At 45.6% G+C, this 17407-nt stretch overlaps 1 protein-coding gene across 1 annotated transcript in view; it reads left to right on the plus strand.

Moving 5' to 3' along the window:
• The window catches only part of LARP4B (La ribonucleoprotein 4B), a 2371531-nt gene that overhangs the window by 1697912 nt on the left and 656212 nt on the right, over nucleotides 1–17407 (plus strand). The gene's annotated exons all lie outside the window — the stretch shown is intronic.

Below are 17407 nucleotides of genomic sequence, written 5' to 3' on the forward strand. Positions count from 1 at the left end.
TGAGTCCAGAAACACAGAGACTAAATTCCAAAGAAAAGGACTTGCATATACAAAGTCCATGATGGCCATTTTTTGGAATATTCCCTTTTCTTTGAGGTATGACTGTCTCGGACTTTGTATGTATAAGTAAAGTGGGTGTGGGAACTTACCCCATACATTGGGTGGTGCAGTGGACTTGCCCCTCCTGCAAAAAATAAGTTAAAAGGGGAAGGGTGATGTTCGTGATTCGCTCTTCTCCTGTTTCTTTGTTTGTTTTTTCAGCTTGTTAGCATTCAGCATTTCAAGTGCCAACACTTCAGTAGTGCGCCGAGAATGGAATGTGGTGGTAAAATGACCAGAGGATTGGTAGCTGTATGGCATTAGTTGCATTTAACTGGAGATAAGTAGAGGTTTGTCTTTCGTCAGCTGTGCATGTTTTTGTTTCAACATTCAGCATCTTACAGTTTTTCCTTGGCTGTTCCAAGACCCATACTGTTCATTTGCAATAAGGAACAGGTAATGTGACACACTTGACTGTGCTATACATTAGTAAAACAGAATGTTTTTAACTTTTAACATGGATCTTGAGTTAAGATGACTTTGCTTTTCCCACTCCAGAAACTTGCTACATTCCTTGTATGGATTGTTGCTGGTCATATTTATGGCTTTCGGAATCGGTTCCTGGCAGACTTGTAGGTCCAGCTTCCAAAACTGAGTTGACGTCATGATGTGGATTGGTTCCTCCCCATCAGTAGGGATACACATCTGCATATCCTGTATAAAAGGGGCAGACAGGCCATGTCATCTTGGGTTCTTGTTTGTCACAGGCTTATGCTGTATTGTGGTGAGAAAGAATATAGTTGCTCAGGCTATCTTTATAGCTTCTACGTACCTTTTTAAAATCTAAGTATCCTTTTCAGAAAATGTTTTCTATTGCATATTATAATAAACTTTTGCAGGAATATATATAGGGATACCTTTTCTATCTCTCATGGCATTTCTTTTGCAGACCTGAAAAATAAACAGACATCCTGGGCAACGGCAAACTCAGAACAGCCACCAAACACTAATGTCAACCAAAGGATGTTTAGAAAAATATATTTATTGAGCGCTTTCTTCTCACATTTCTGACTTCATAAGATTAACCACAAATTACAAGACCTCCATTTAAATAGCCATACTTTAAGCTTTATCGGTTCTGTTTAAGAAACTTCATTTCCTGTTTCTAAATCCTATTGCACAATTTCTGAAAGGGCTGCTAGGTGCATCATTGAATAAACCGTACATTCCATAATCAAATTTTACGTTCAGTCTTTAAACTTTTTATTTAAAAAAAATATATATTTAAAAATTGTGTATTTAAAAATGATTTATTTAGAAAATTAAATTTGAGGTGAGTTGGACAAATATCCTCATGAAGTCTTTGAGACGAAAGCCATTGCCGAGGATTTTTGGTTATTTGGTGTGTGTTTGTCCTGTTACTAACATTCAGGCCTGAAAATTCTTTGCAACTGCAGACATCAGATTCTTTATAGAAATGTAAAGACATTAATTCAGAATGTCTGTCTTTGCTTAAGACAGTCTCATTTAATAGTTGATTGCCTTGTATTGGCTTCATCCAGAAAAAGTACAATTAAAGATGCCCGTCATCCTGCTTTGCTTACTAGCACAGAAAAAGGTAGAGGTCCTTCATTTCCACTTTAGTGGGGAGTCTTTGTCTTCCAGGAAAACCATTAAGCAGCAGCCTTGTTTTGGAGAGTGCAGGGATGAGTGGACCTTAGAAAAAGTCATTATGAAGTGGAAGGCTGGTCCTTTTAATTTCTGAAACAGTCTCCAAGCCCCTGGGCTTAGTATCCGTTAACTACCTACCTTTGCCTAACCATGTTGGAAGCACACATCAACAGCTTCCACACAGTTTACTAGCCCTCTTACTACATTGCACATATGTTGGACATGGAGGCCAATTTCACCAGAGCAATGGATTCTTGAGATAGTGGCCCCAAATGATAAAATGTAAAGGTCTCTTCTGACTTTTATAGTGCATGGTACTTGCCCATATTCAATTGGGGATCCTTCCAGCGCCATCCTCTTTGAGCACCCTAGGTATGGGTCCATCTACTCCTCTGCTGGTTTCTCCTTTGTCTTGACTGCCTGTTAGATACTGCTTCTGTCTCCATACATCTTGATCAGCAGGGACAGTCAGCCTCCTTCAGCCTTGGGGGTACTCACCATACAAGTTTTCTGATTATCACCCTTTCAAGGAGCCCAAATAAGGCAGAGTCCTAGGAAATAGACCTGTGTAAGGAGAAACATAGACTCTTCTCTGAAGTCTGTCACTGAAGAGACAGATTTCGATGAGGGTGAAGGGTTCCAGCAATCCCCTCTGGTAGACATCACCTTTGGTGATATTTTTGAATTGATAAAACAGCAAGTGGGGGTTGGTCCACCAGCATGCCCTGACCTGTAGATTCTCTGTTTCTTGAGACTTTCAGGGCTAGCTGTTATACGTCTTGGGTGGTGTCACCCACTGATGACCTCATAGCCCTATTGGCATAGCAGGCATGGAAGGATCCTGTTGTGGTGATGCTGATACCACAAAAGCCAGAGTAGACCTTAGTTGCCTCTGAGAACAGGACGCAGTGGAGCAAGAGTCTCCCAGTAGATGCAGTGGTGGTTGCAGCAGCCATAATGAAGGAGCACTCAGAGGAGAGTACTTCTGTTTATTCCCCTAACAGGGAGTCCAGGACATTGAATGGGTTTGGGAAATGGACGTATGCTTCATGTCTTTTGTATTTAGAATGCTAAATTACCTTGTCCATATGACATTCTTCAGAGGGACTGGATGAAGGAGCTGACTAAGTCCCTGTCTGGTAACTTACTAGTGGATGTACAAAAATCAGTTGAGTGCCAGTTGTCTACCATACAGTCTTTGTCCATCGTATCCATGCATCTGTTTTCAAACACAGGCAATGATATGGCTAGAGCAGCAGATTTGCCATCCAATGACAGATCTGGCAGTGATTATGTGAATTTGTGAAATGTTTCAAGACATCTTTCATTAATGCCACTTTTGATGGTTCAGCTCTCTTCGGACTAAAGGTGAAAGAAATTCTCACTAGGATTGAGCAGGAAGGCAAGACCCACTCTGTCATTGGAATCTGCTTCTCCACCCTTCAATGGGACCTTTTCTAGGAACCAGAAAGGGGGGAAGATTACATGGTTTTGGAAATCTCTGGGTTTCATCCAAGATACTCCTGCAGACTGACCTCCACCCAAGACAGAGGAGGGAGTAACTTTACAGACGTCACCCTAGATGCAGATGTCCTACTACTTTCACTGAGAAATCCTATTAGCACCCTTGATGCAGAGGTGAACTTGCAGAATCAAGGATTTTTCAGTCCTTTCACTGACAATCCTATCATGTTCCTGAAGGATTTCCTGGCTGCTGCAGTATGGAGGCAGTTGCGGGCGCTTATCCCTACACCCTCATGCCTGGCAAGCCATCGCACAAGACACATGGGTGATGAGTGTGATCATCAGAAGCTACACTCATCACCCATGTGTGATGAGTGTAGCTTCTGATGATCACACTCATCACCCATGTGTCTTGTGCGATGAGTGATGAGTGTGATCATCAGAAGCTACACTATTCCCTTTGTTTCCCCTTTGCAAAACAAAGAATTCCTGACATACTACCCTCAGATGGTATCTGCAGCAGCAGAAGTAAAAAAAAAAAAAAAAAAGGCAACTAGAAAGAGTTATTCAGCAGGTTTCACCCCCCCCCCCCCCACACACACACACACACACACACTAGTCAGAGTCTGGAGTCTCTTCCAGGTTATTTTTAGATCTGAAGAAGACAGGGCCCTCAGGCCAATCTTGGACCACTTCAGTCTATTCGTGAAACAAAGTTCTAGATGGTCACAATTCAGTCCGTCTTACCAGAGAAAGGATGACTGGACATGCTTAGTAGGTCTCCAAGATGCTTGCTATCATGTCAGTGGTGAGACAGTCCAGGAGATTTCTTAGTTTGCCTGAGACCCAATCATTTTCAGTTCAAGACACTGCCCTTTGGCCTGACCACAGCCTGCAGTGAGCAGCAGCACATTTCAGACTGCAGGGGTTACCAGAGATCTATTGGTTCAACAAAGAGAATGCTCGCTTCACCTTGTGCCACATTTGTGAATTAGTCAACCAGGCATAGAGTCAATTACAGTTAACCCCAACACAGCAGATAGAGTTCATTGGATGCCACCACAGAATTATGTATCAAATAGCCAGACTCCTACACTCCAGAGTATCATCCCTGCATCAAGTATCTTGTCAGGTTCTTCATCACCTCTCCTTCTGCAAGACTTATTCTCAGGCTGCTAGGCTTAATGGGCCTCTCTGATCAAACTGGTTCATCAAGCAAGATATTACATGAGAGTTCTACAATGGGCTGTCACCCACTACATGCACAGATTAGTCTCGCACCAGTTTGCAGGAGTTGCATCACTTGGTGGTTGACCTTTCTCCCCACCACCTCTAATGGCAACAGTAACCACAGATGCTTCCCTTTTGGGGTGGAGAGCATTTCAAAGGGAAGACTTTTAAGTTATTGGTCTCCCACAGAGGCCAGTTGTCACTTCAGTGTCTTGGAGATGAGGGCAGTCCTCCTAGCATTACAAGCCTTTTAGGACTCCCTCCCCAAGGGTGTGATCTCCCTACAAACAGACAAAGGTGGTGGTCTGTTATCAACAAATAGTTAATATCCACTTTGCCGTGAAGCCATGAGGTTATGTAACCTTTTCATTGCAATGTACGTTCTTGGGAATTCCAGTCTTCTAGTGAACAAGTCGATTAGGTCCATTCTTCTGCCTCACGAATGGTCCCTCAATCAGATGGTGGCGCAGCCAGTCTTCAGTCACTGCAGCCAACCTTGCCACACTCTCTTTGCTTCATACCTAAACAATGAGTGTAGCAGTTACTTTGTCCAGATTCCTCCACAGGGTCAATAACCAAGGGAAGCTCTAGTTCACAGCTGGCCCTTGGGTCTGTTGTATGCCTTTTCTCCCATACACCTGATAATGAGATTTATTCAGAAAGCCAGAAGGCTCAAAGCAAGAGTGATACTTATTTCTCCTTTTTGGCCCTGAAAAGTTTGGTTTCCCTACTCTGACCTCATCTAGTGCATCTTCCCTGGACATTTGCAGTCCTCCAAATATCCTGAGTCCATCTGTCTGTGCAGCCTAACCAGATCTGAAAAACCTGAAGCTAATTGCATGGTTCCTTCAATTCTAATTGTGGCCAGAGATGCCAGGCTTCAGTTCCAGTGGTCCACATTTTTTTATCTGCTTCACAAAAGTCGAATTCTAGAAAGGTTTATCTTGGCAAGTGGAGACCGTTTTACCATTTGGGCCTCTTCCAAGAGAATAGTTATTTTTTTGGTACCTATTCCAGCTATTCTGGACTTGTTGTCAGACCTTTTCCAAAAAGGTTCCAGTTTTTCACCCATCAATGTACAGTGTGGCATCCATTTCCAATTTCCCCATTGAGCATAATCAAACTTTCTGTTGCTTCCCTAAAGATTTCAAAAGCTTTTCTGAAGGGAACCTTCTTTTTGAGACCCCCAATTAATGGTCTGATTACCCCACGGGACATTACTATCACGGTTCAGGTCTAACTCACACTCCTTTTGAGCCTGCAGCCACAATGGATTTAAAGTATCTTTCCTGGAAAACTACTTCTGGTGGCCATTACTTCTGCAAAGTGGATTTTGGAATTGCAAGCATTGTCCTGTAAACTTCATAAGTGATCTTTCTCAAGGATGGGGTGTGTTTGAGAATGAATCCCAGTTTTCTTCTAAAGGCAGTATCTGAAATGAACTTCAGGCAGACTATCAATCTGCTGGTGTTCTGCCAAAAATTCTCCAATTTATAAAAGTATACTCTACATTTACTAGATGTTCAAGTCTGATTTTATTTGCACAGGACTGAGCATTTTAGAAAATGTAATCATCTTTTTGTTGCCCTTTCTAAAGCAGAAATTGGCAAAAGTTTATGAAATGTTGCTTTATTTAGGTGGCTGCCTCAGTGTGCGTTTGTGCATGAAAAGCTGTGCCTGTCTTTTAATTAGCAATCCAAAGACTCATTTTACAAAGGCAAATAGCTACTTCTACGGCTGTTATGGGTGGAGTTCCCATTGATGTGATTTATACTGCAGATTTGTACATCTTTTGGCTCCACCATTCTCAGGAACTTCCTCCAGTCATACCACCCAAGCTTTTTTGTAGCTTGGGAATCTGTCCCAAAGGTTGAATCATATGAAAACAGACCACATCAAATATGAAAGTTATCTTACTATAACGCTAGATCTGTGTTGTCTTTTTTTGTCTGGTTCAACATTCCTCTCTCTGTCTCTCTTCCTGAGTTGTCACCTTTTGCTCCTTTTAAGTGGATGGCCCTCTCCAGGAGCCATGTTGTTGGACAGCCTTTGATCACTGTTCTTATATTGCTAACATTGTCCTTAATCCACCTTACAGACTATTTTTGAGGAACAGAGGGAATTGTGGATATGATGGTCTCATAACCCTGGCTTCTGAAAGGTGTTGAGGTGGGGTCCAGTAACCCAAAGGCTGACCTGGACAAAAACAAAATTACATGGATCTAGTGTTATGGTAAACAAGTACATAACCTCTGATCTGAGGAGGTTGTCTTCATTTGGTCTTCAACCTGTGGGTTCCCGGATCCATCTCAGATCTGACTCAACCTCATATCCAGCATCTGATCCGAGCTCAAAGCTCCTCTCCTTACCCATAATGTCCCTGTCTCTTTCCTCCCTCCCTTCAGATAATGTTTGCCGCGCTTCATGTTAGCATCACGATCCGTGCTCTCTGCTGTAAAAGTTTTGGTAAGAGAAAATCTTTGATTGAAATGTCCTCTTTTCTTATCTTTTCTTCTGTTTTTCTACTTTTCTACCTCCTCTCGCACTTTTGTGTTTGTTAAAAAAAAGAAGAAAAAAAAACTTCCATCTATCTTTCCTCTTGTGTGTGTGGTCTGTCTGACTGATACTGTGCTGGGCCTTAGGTTGGGGCAATGTCCGAAAACCCCAAACCTGGCTTCAGAAAATGTACTGAGTGTGGACACAATCTCTCTCCAGCTGATGGCCACACTCTGTCCGTCAGTTTGTCTTGAGGCAGCCCATTTTCAGACCTCCTATTCCATCTGTGTGAGGTTTAATCCCTGGGCACTGAAGGACAGAGGAAACAAACTAATCCTAAAGGACTTTCTAACGTCTTCTTCCTCTGGGACTCAAGACCATGCTGCCTTGGCTATTACCACAGTCTCCTCCCCGGCCTCTGGGACTTAACCCCCCCCCCGCTAAGAGGACCAGGGATGGAGAAAAATCATCCAAGAATGATAGGCCTAAGAAGCAATCCCCAGATTGCTCGGCTTCCGCCAGCCCACCAACTAATGTTAGGTCAGCTCCGAGGCCAAAGTCTTTCCGGCTCTGTCTCTCTGATGTCCTTCAAGAATGCAACTGCAGTCCTTACATGTGGGTTGTCCTGCCTCAGGCAGCCCTTCGGTCGGCCGGATTCCAAAGTCTGGGTCCAGCGTCGGCTGATGTCACCTCCTCCCCAACGTCAGAGCGACTGGGGTATAAAAGCATCAGCTGATGCCATCTTCTCCAGTCTTTCTTGCCGCGCGGTGCCCGAAGCAGAAGCAGTTCGCAAGTGCCGGTCGGCCAGCTCCTGTGTTTTCAGTTACCGAAGTCATCAAAAAGCTAAGTACCCCGTTGGGGAACCTTTTCTTGCCTCAGCCGATGTCAGATAAAACTGCAAAAGTTAATAACTGTTTGTCTTGTGGTAAACAAATACCTCATAAGGACTTCCATTCTTACTGCCTTCCCTGCCTTGGCCCAGACCACGACGTCTCGGCCTGTGCTGCCTGTGCTTGCTTCAATAAGCGCACACTCAGGCGCCGGGCAGAATTTGCTGAAGACTTTTTTGGGGAAAATTACTCCTATATCATGCCGTCGCAACAACCAACAACACATATTTCCAAAAAACGGAAGGACCGGGACCGACATTCTCGGCCCACGACTTCCACCGACACCACGCCAAAACTTACCGCGAGTGCATCGGTCTCTTCGGAGGCGGTAATTCAACCGCTCCAGACCGATGACACTGTTTTACCGATCACTTCGGTCCCGGCGGCTACCCGGTGCCGGTTGTTGATTTTCCTCCTGAAACCGAAGCCCAAGATTTGCCTGACACCATACCGGTGGACAAAGTTACTCCAGCACGTGGGGCAGCTAGGCCTCCGGTGTCTATGTCCATCAAGGCCTACACACATGCTAAGGCTGCCAGCCAGGCTAAGTCTCACCCTCCTAAATCTTTTTCTCAGGGTCCCACTTCTGATAAACAGATCGTGACTTTAGCTGCAGATCTAATTTCCTTAATCAGAGGCTCCCAGGCTCATCCAGACAGAGGTTCTCAGCCGCCTGCAGACAAAAGGCCTAGGGTTGAGCAGACAGATACCCTTTCCTCAGATGAAGCCTCTGGTGACTCAGACCACTCAGATTCCCAGGAAGAATCCTTCCAGGCCTACGAGGATTCTGATGCTGAGGAATCTATTCCATCTGCCTCTCCTCCTGAGGATATTTCTTTTGGGGAAATTCTCCACTCCATGAGAGAGCATTTTCAGTGGCAGGGCCAGGAATTCTCCGATTCCAGGAAAAGGCTTCGTACTTTCCTTAAGTTACCCCAGCACAGGCCTTTAGCTATCCCACCAGTGTTAGATGTATTGGATGATGTGTACTCAGACTCGAGTGCTTCTCCTGATTCTCTCCCTCCTGCTCCTGTCAAGCCAGACAGATATTACAGGGTTCCTGAAACCCATAAACATCTCTTTAAGGCCCATTCTGTTGATCAAGAAACTATTTCCCAGGGGCCCAAAGGTGTGGCCACTTCCACGACCAAAAATTCTTTGCCCGCAGACAGGGAATCTAGGTCCCTGGAGAGGTGGGGTAAAAAAGTTTATACCTCAACCACCCTTGCCATGAGGGCCCTTAACTGTCTTTTTCATATGTTTCAGTATCAGGATTTCTTGATGGATGATTTGCAGAAAAAGTTAGCCTCTCCTGAGCCTTTAGATAGAAAGGCCTTGCAGGATTTGGTTCATAATACACAGCAGGTTAGCAATCATTTTCTTCAGTGTGGTTATGATGCATTGGAAGCTTCATGTAGGGCAGCTATGACAGGGGCCGTCATACGTAGACATGCTTGGTTGAAAGAACAGGCTTTGCCAGATCATGTTAAAGTAAAGCTTCTAGATGCACCTCTGGAAAAACACAAGCTATTTGGTGCTAATGCTCAGGATGTGTTAAAATCAATTGAGGAAAAGGCTAAATCAGTACAAACAGTCAAAGATTTCCTCCAGGTTCAGCCACCAAGGTTCAGCAGGAATTGGCCTTCGAAGAATTGGTCCTTTCCAGACACTGACAAGTTCCAAAGGGGAAAAAACAGGCGTACTCAAGGTAGAGGGCAATACCGAGGCTCCTACAGGGGCCGCCAATGGCAGCCAACTAATCAGAGAAGTGGCGCAGGAACCTCTACTGCTCCACAGGGACAATCACAATGACTTGACTTTGACACCGCCGACCAAGGCTCAAAGAGAAGCACCTTTAGGCGGAAAATTATCCTTATTTTCAGAAAATTGGCACGTTTTAACAAAGGACAGATGGATTCTGGACATAATAGATCAAGTTTACAGGTTCCACTTCCATACTTTACCAACAAGACAAGGCATGCCAAACCTGACACAAAATCAAAGGGCAGAGGCACTCATACAAGTTTCAAAGCTGCTGCAAATCAAAGCAATAGAAAAGGTTCCTCCTCAGGAACAAGGCCAGGGATTCTACTCAAGACTGTTCCTTGTTCCAAGAAAAGAAAAGCAATGGAGACCTATACTGGACTTGTCCGCTCTAAACACTTTTCTCATTGTGCCAAAATTCAAAATGCTGACGCTCCAGCAACTTCTTCCCATGCTGGGCAAGGGGTCTTGGCTGGTTACTCTGGACCTCAAGGAGGCATACCTGCATGTCCCAATCAGACACAGTTGCAGAAGATACCTCAGATTTCTTGCAGGGTCAGAGCATTATCAATTCTCAGCATTGCCTTTTGGCTTATCTACTGCGCCCAGAGTATTCACGAAATGCCTGGCATCAGTAATTGCATACTACAGACTCCAGGGGATACAAATATACCCTTACCTGGACGACTGCCTTATACAAGCGGACAGCAAGCAAGCCTTGATAAGAAACTTGAACTATGTCATTCACTTGCTACAGGCTTTGGGATACACAGTCAACATTCAAAAATCAAGACTACTGCCATCCCAACAAATACTTTTTCTAGGAGCCAAACTGGACACAAACTCACAAATGGCTTTCCTCACAGAAGAGTAACAAGAACAACTGCCAGATTACTTCAAAAGCCTAGCAAAGCACACCCAGATGACTGCAAGGAAAATCCTGCAGGCCCTGGGTTTCATGGCATCTTGCATTCTTCTGATTCCACAGGCAAGACTACACATGAGAAAACTACAATGGTACCTAAAAAGTTTATGGTATCAGCACAGCCACAACTTAGAAGCAATTATTTCACTCATTCCATGTCTACAAAAGGAATTTTTGTGGTGGGCTCAAGCAAGCCAGCTAAACAAAGGCATATCTTTCAACAAACCTCAAACAAGCCAAACCATTACAACAGACGCCTCAGATCATGGATGGGGGGCGCACATGGAGGGCAGATGTATTCAAGGGCAATGGGCGCCCCGGGAAGTGCATCTACACATCATTCAAAAAGAGATGTTGGCAGTAATTCATGCAATCGAGGCCTTCGGAAAATTTCTTCAGCAAGGTCATCTGCTAATAAAGACAGACAACACCACTGTTATGTGATACATAAACAAACAGGGAGGTACTCATTCTTACCCCCTCTGCAGACTAACAATGGCTCTTTGGGAAAAGTCACTGAAACTGAACATACAGTTGCAATCCCAGTTTGTTCCAGGCAAGGACAATGTTCTGGCGGACAGTCTAAGCAGAAACATCTTGGACCCGCACGAATGGATGTTGCATCCAGACATTTTTTCACAAATAACTCATGCATGGGGGAGGCCGGACATTGATCTTTTTGCGTCACACCTCAATCATCACCTGAAGAAGTTCTGCTCGAGGACACACCATCCTCAAGCCTGGAGAATGGATGATCTCTCCTTCAGCTGGAACTCTCTAACAATCTATGCATTCTCACCTCTACCATTAATGACCAAGGTGTTACTGAAGATCAAAGCAGAACAAGCGAAAGGCATTTTGATAGCTCCAGATTGGCCAAGACAACACTGGTATCCATTACTAAGGAGCATAACTCGCACCAAGCTGTGGCCCCTGCCTCAATGGCCTCTGCTTCTGCCTCAGCACAATTACAGGACGGTTCGTCCCAACCTGCAAACATTGCAGCTGACAACTTGGAGGGTTCCATGACTTTTCCCCATATCTCTCTCTCCAAGAAAGTTCAAGAGATCTTACTGGAAGCACGCAGACCTTCCACCAGAAAAACTTACTCAGCCAAATGGAAGAGATTCAACATCTGGAATGCCAACAAGGGTCAGGATGCATCAGTAATGAGCATCCCACAGATACTAGAATACTTGGCAGAATTGCTACATAAAGGCCTTTCATATTCTTCCATAAAGATACACGCTTCAGCAATTTCAGCAAAATACAACAGTGATCCACCTGTGTTTTCACATCCTTTGCTAAGACAGTTTCTAAGAGGGATAAAGAATATAAAACCTCCCAGAAAACCACTGGTGCCTGCATGGGACCTCAACTTTGTGTTGGAAAAATTAACTCTTCCTCCTTTTGAGCCAGCAGCCTCTTCAGAATTGCAATTTCTCTCCTGGAAAACAGTTTTCCTGTTGGCAATTACCTCAGCAAGAAGAGTCTCGGAGATACAGGCCCTCATGGCAGTACCTCCATTTCTCATTTTTCATCAGGACAGAGTTTCTTTAAGAACCAATCCCTCATTCATGCCAAAAGTGATATCCAGGGTGTCTCTAAATCAAGCAATTCACCTGTCTACCTTCTTTCCCAATCCTCAAAATAAAGGAGAAAAGCTGCTGCACACTTTGGACATACACAAACAACTGCGCTACTACTTGGACAGAACAAAAGCCAACAGAAAGTCTGACCAACTATTTGTAGCTTACGCTGCTGGAGTACAAGGAAAGGCAATTTCCAAACAAACAATTTCAAAATGGATAGGACACTGCATCAGATTCTGTTATTCTTCCCATGGAAAAGGTGTGCCAGCCGATATCAGGCCACACTCCACCAGAGCTATAGCCACCTCCACAGCCTTTCTAAGAGGGGTGGCTACAAAGGACATTCTAGAAGCTGCTACATGGAGCTCCGTGCATACATTTTCCAAGCACTACAACCTGCCTTTATATTCCAGATCCCGAGCAGGCTTTGCTTCGGCAGTCCTGCAGGGCATTTTAGCTACACCATCTCTATCTTAGAGCCTACCACCCCCAGCTTGGCTATGGTATTCTACCCATATGTAAGGACTGCAGTTGCATTCTTGAAGGACATAGTACAGTTTTGTACCTACCATAAATGTAGATGTCCGATAGATATGCAACTGCAGTCAGGTTTTCCCTCCCTCCTACCCCTCTATATTTTCTCCTTTTTGGGTCCACTTCCCTTTTCAAATTAGCTGGGGATATCTGTTATGGTGTATCTGTTTATTACTGTTGTGTATGTCTGGAATTTTTTATCCAGTCTCTAAATTTAGCCTTCCTTGGAGGGCACCTGGCATCTGGGGCAAGAAACACTGAAGAAGATGGCGTCGGCTGATGCTTTTATACCCCAGCCGCTCTGACATCGGGGAGGAGGTGACATCAGCCGACGCCGGACCCAGACTTTGGAATCCGGCCGACCGAAGGGCTGCCTGAGGCAGAACAACCCATATGTAAGGACTGCAGTTGCATATCTATCGGACATCTACATTTATGGTAGGTACAAAACTGTACTTTCTCTCCACAGCCAATGGAGCTACGGACCCAGTCGCCAGCTCAGGCTTCTCCCCACTGCCCCTCCAGGCAGGTGTCTGGAGCCTCTTTTCACGTTCCACCTGTAGTCTTAGTGAATTGGAGATGGATAGGATGATGCGGAAGTTCATCTGCACCCAGATACAGATGGGAGTCTTGCCTGCCCCTCTCCCTCAGGGAGCATGCAGCCCTTTTTCACCCCTATTACTCCTTCTCCAATCCTACCTCCGGTTTCAGAGTCCTAGGATCTGAGGACACTTGGTGTCAAGGGACTAGCGCCGTTGGTACCTTGTACCTCACCGCTGGCCATGACCTTGAGCAGGTCAGATCCAGCTAGGTTAGATCAGACAGTTTCTTGGAACCGTAGCCTCGGCGTCTGATCCGGGGGGGTGTCAGCTCCAAGTTTGTTGGAGCGGAGTCTTCCCCTTGGTATCTCGGCACCTAGAGGTTTGGCTCTGACTCCCCTGTCAGGTCAATGGGTTACGGAGCCTCCTATTCTTTCTCAGGATGTCCGTTCCCCTTTGGCCTTCGACTTGGTAGAGAGGGTACTTTCTACTTCTACGAGACCCTTGACAATCTCGTCCTTGGATTCTGCCCTAGCTCCCTCTGTTTCTGATGTGGATTTGTCCATTCTGCCATGTCAGGGACAGCCTGCCACCTCTTTGCCCCAGGATGGGGACAGCAAGACGTCGGCAAGTCTCCCCAAATATCCACACCAAGGAGGTCCCTCACAAACATAAGTGCAAAAGGAGGCACTTAACTCCCCACCAGAGTCTCTCACCGAAGGCACCAATTTGGAGGAAGAGGAAGGTTCCGCCTGGTCACCCCCCAAGGATGTCTCCTTTGGAGACATCATGGAACTCCTTTGCCAGCATAGGGGGGTGTTCTGCCCAAAAACCTACCTCAGACAAATCAGTGTTCTTGGAGGCATTTGGCACAGAACCCTCTACATCCCTGGGTGTCCCCTCCCACGATCCCTTAGTGGATCTCATTACATCTCTGGTTTGGAAGGATCCGGACATGGTGGAGCCCATTCCCAAACACCCGTACAAGGATGTCCTTCAAGAATGCAACTGCAGTCCTTACATATGGGTTGTCCTGCCTCAGGCAGCCCTTCGGTTGGCCGGATTCCAAAGTCTGGGTCCGGCGTCGGCTGATGTCGCCTCCTCCCCGACGTCAGAGCGGCTGGGGTATAAAAGCATCAGCCGACGCCATCTTCTCCAGTCTTTCTTGCCGCGTGGTGCCCGAAGCAGAAGCAGTTTGCAAATGCCGGTCAGCCAGCTCCCGTGTTTTCATTTACCGAAGTCATCAAAAAGCTAAGTACCCCATTGGGGAACCTTTTCTTGCCTCAGCCGATGTCAGATAAAACTGCAAAAATTAATAACTGTTTGTCTTGTGGTAAGCAAATACCTCATAAGGACTTCCATTCTTACTGCCTTCCCTGCCTTGGCCCAGACCACGATGTCTCGGCCTGTGCTGCCTGTGCTTGCTTCAATAAGCGCACTCTCAGGCGCCGGGCAGAATTTGCTGAAGACTATTTTGGGGAAAATTACTCCTATATCATGCCGTCGGAACAACCAAAACACATATTTCCAAAAAACGGAAGGACCAGGACCGACATTCTCGGCCTGCGACTTCCACCGACACCACGCCAAAACCTTCCGCGAGTGCATCGGTCTCTTCGGAGGCGGTAATTCAACCGCTCCAGAGCGACGACACCGCTTTACCGCACACTTCGGTCCCGGAGGCTTCCCCGGTGCCGGTTGTTGATTTTCCTCCTGAAACCGAAGCCCAAGATTTGCCTGACACCATACTGGTGGACAAAGTTACTCCTGCACGTGGGGCAGCTAGGCCTCCGGTGTCTATGTCCATCAAGGCCTACACACGTGCTAAGGCTGCCAGCCGGGCTAAGTCTCACCCTCCTAAATCCTTTTCCCAGGGTCCCACTTCTGATAAACAGATCATGACTTTAGCTGCAGACCTAATGCCTAAGGCTCTCAGGCTCATCCAGACAGAGGTTCTCAGCCGCCTGCAGACAAAAGGCCTAGGGTTGAGCAGACAGATACCTTTTCCTCAGATGAAGCCTCTGGTGACTCAGGCTATTCAGATTCCCAGGAAGAATCATTCCAGGCCTACGAGGATTCTGATGCTGATGAATCTATTCCCTCTGCCTCTCCTCCTGAGGATATTTCTTTCTGGGAAATTCTCCACTCCATGAGAGAGCACTTTCAGTGGCAGGGCCAGGATTTCTCCGACTCCAGGAAAAGGCTTCGTACTTTCCTTAAGTTACCCCAGCACAGGCCTTTAGCTATTCCTCCAGTGTTAGATGTATTGGATGATGTGTACTCAGACACGAGTGCTTCTCCTGATTCTCTCTCCCTCCTCCTCCTGTCAAGCCAGACAGATATTACAGGGTTCCTGAAACTCATAAGCATCTCTTTAAGGCCCATTCTGTTGATCTCAAAACTATTTCCCAGGGGCCCAAAGGAGTGGCCACTTCCACGGCCAAAAATCCTTTGCCCGCAGACAGGGAATCTAGGTCCCTGGAGAGGTGGGGCAAAAAAGTTTATACCTCAACCACCCTTGCCATGAGGGCACTTAACTGTCTTTTTCATATGTTTCAGTATCAGGATTTCTTGATGGATGATTTGCAGAAAAAGTTAGCCTCTCCTGAGCCTTTAGATAGAAAGGCCTTGCAGGATTTGGTTCATAATACACAGCAGGTTAGCAATCATTTTCTTCAGTGTGGTTATGATGCATTGGAAGCTTCATGTAGGGCAGCTATGACAGGGGCCGCCATACGTAGATTTGCTTGATTGAAAGAACAGGCATTGCCAGATCATGTTAAAGTAAAGCTTCTAGATGCACCTCTGGAAAAACACAAGCTATTTGGTGCTAATGCTCAGGATGTGTTGAAATCAATTGAGGAAAAGGCTAAATCAGTACAAACAGTCAAAGATTTCCTCCAGGTTCAGCCACCAAGGTTCAGCAGGAATTGGCCTTCGAAGAATTGGTCCTTTCCAGACACTGATAAGTTCCAAAGGGGAAAAAACAGGCGTGCTCGAGGTAGAGGGCAATACCGAGGCTCCTACAGGGGCTGCCAATGGCAACCGACTAATCAGAGAAGTGGCGCAGGGACTTCTGCTGCTCCACAGGGACAATCACAATGACTTGACTTTGACACCGCCGACCAAGGCTCAAAGAGAAGCACCTTTAGGCAGAAAATTATCCTTATTTTCAAAAAATTGGCACGTTTTAACAAAGGACAAATGGATTCTGGACATAATAGACAAAGGTTGCAGGTTCCACTTCCATACCTTACCAACAAGACAAGGCATGCCAAACCTGCCACAAAATCAAAGGACAAGAGGCACTCATACAAGTTTCAAAGTTGCTACAAATCAAAGCAATAGAAAAGGTTCCTCCTCAGGAACAAGGCCAGGGATTCTACTCAAGACTGTTCCTTGTTCCAAGAAAAGAAAAGCAATGGAGACCTATACTGGACTTGTCCGCTCTAAACACTTTTTCTCATTGTGCCAAAATTCAAAATGCTGACGTTACAGCAACTTCTTCCCATGCTGGGCAAGGGGTCTTGGCTGGTTACTCTGGACCTCAAGGAGGCATACCTGCATGTCCCAATCAGACACAGTTGCAGAAGATACCTCAGATTTCTTGCAGGGTCAGAGCATTATCAATTCTCAGCATTGCCTTTTGGCTTATCTACTGTGCCCAGAGTATTCACGAAATGCCTGGCATCAGTAATTGCACACTGCAGACTCCAGGGGATACACATATACCCTTACCTGGACGACTGCCTTATACAAGCGGACAGCAAGCAAGCCTTGATAAAAAACTTGAACTATGTCTTTCGCTTACTACAGGCTTTGGGATACACAGTCAACATTCAAAAATCAAGACTACTGCCATCCCAACAAATAATTTTTCTAGGAGCCAAACTGGACACAAACTCTCAAATGGCTTTCCTCACAGAAAAAAAACGAACAATTACCAGATTACTTCAAAGGCCTAGCAAAGCACACCCAGATGACTGCAAGGAAAATCCTGCAGGCCCTGGGTTTCATGGCATCTTGCATTCTTCTGATTCCACTGGCAAGACTACACATGAGAAAACTACAATGGTACCCAAAAAGTTTATGGTCTCAACACAGCCACAACTTAGAAGCAATTATTCCACTCATTCCATGTCTACAAAAGGAATTTTTGTGGTGGGCACAAGCAAGCCAGCTAAACAAAGGCATGTCTTTCAACAAACCTCAAACAAGCCAAACCATTACAACAGACGCCTCAGATCATGGATGGGGGGTGCA

The sequence above is a fragment of the Protopterus annectens genome, chromosome 3.part0 (assembly GCF_019279795.1).
Source record: "Protopterus annectens isolate FY-2018-M chromosome 3.part0, PAN1.0, whole genome shotgun sequence".
Classification (NCBI taxonomy): domain Eukaryota; kingdom Metazoa; phylum Chordata; order Ceratodontiformes; family Protopteridae; genus Protopterus; species Protopterus annectens.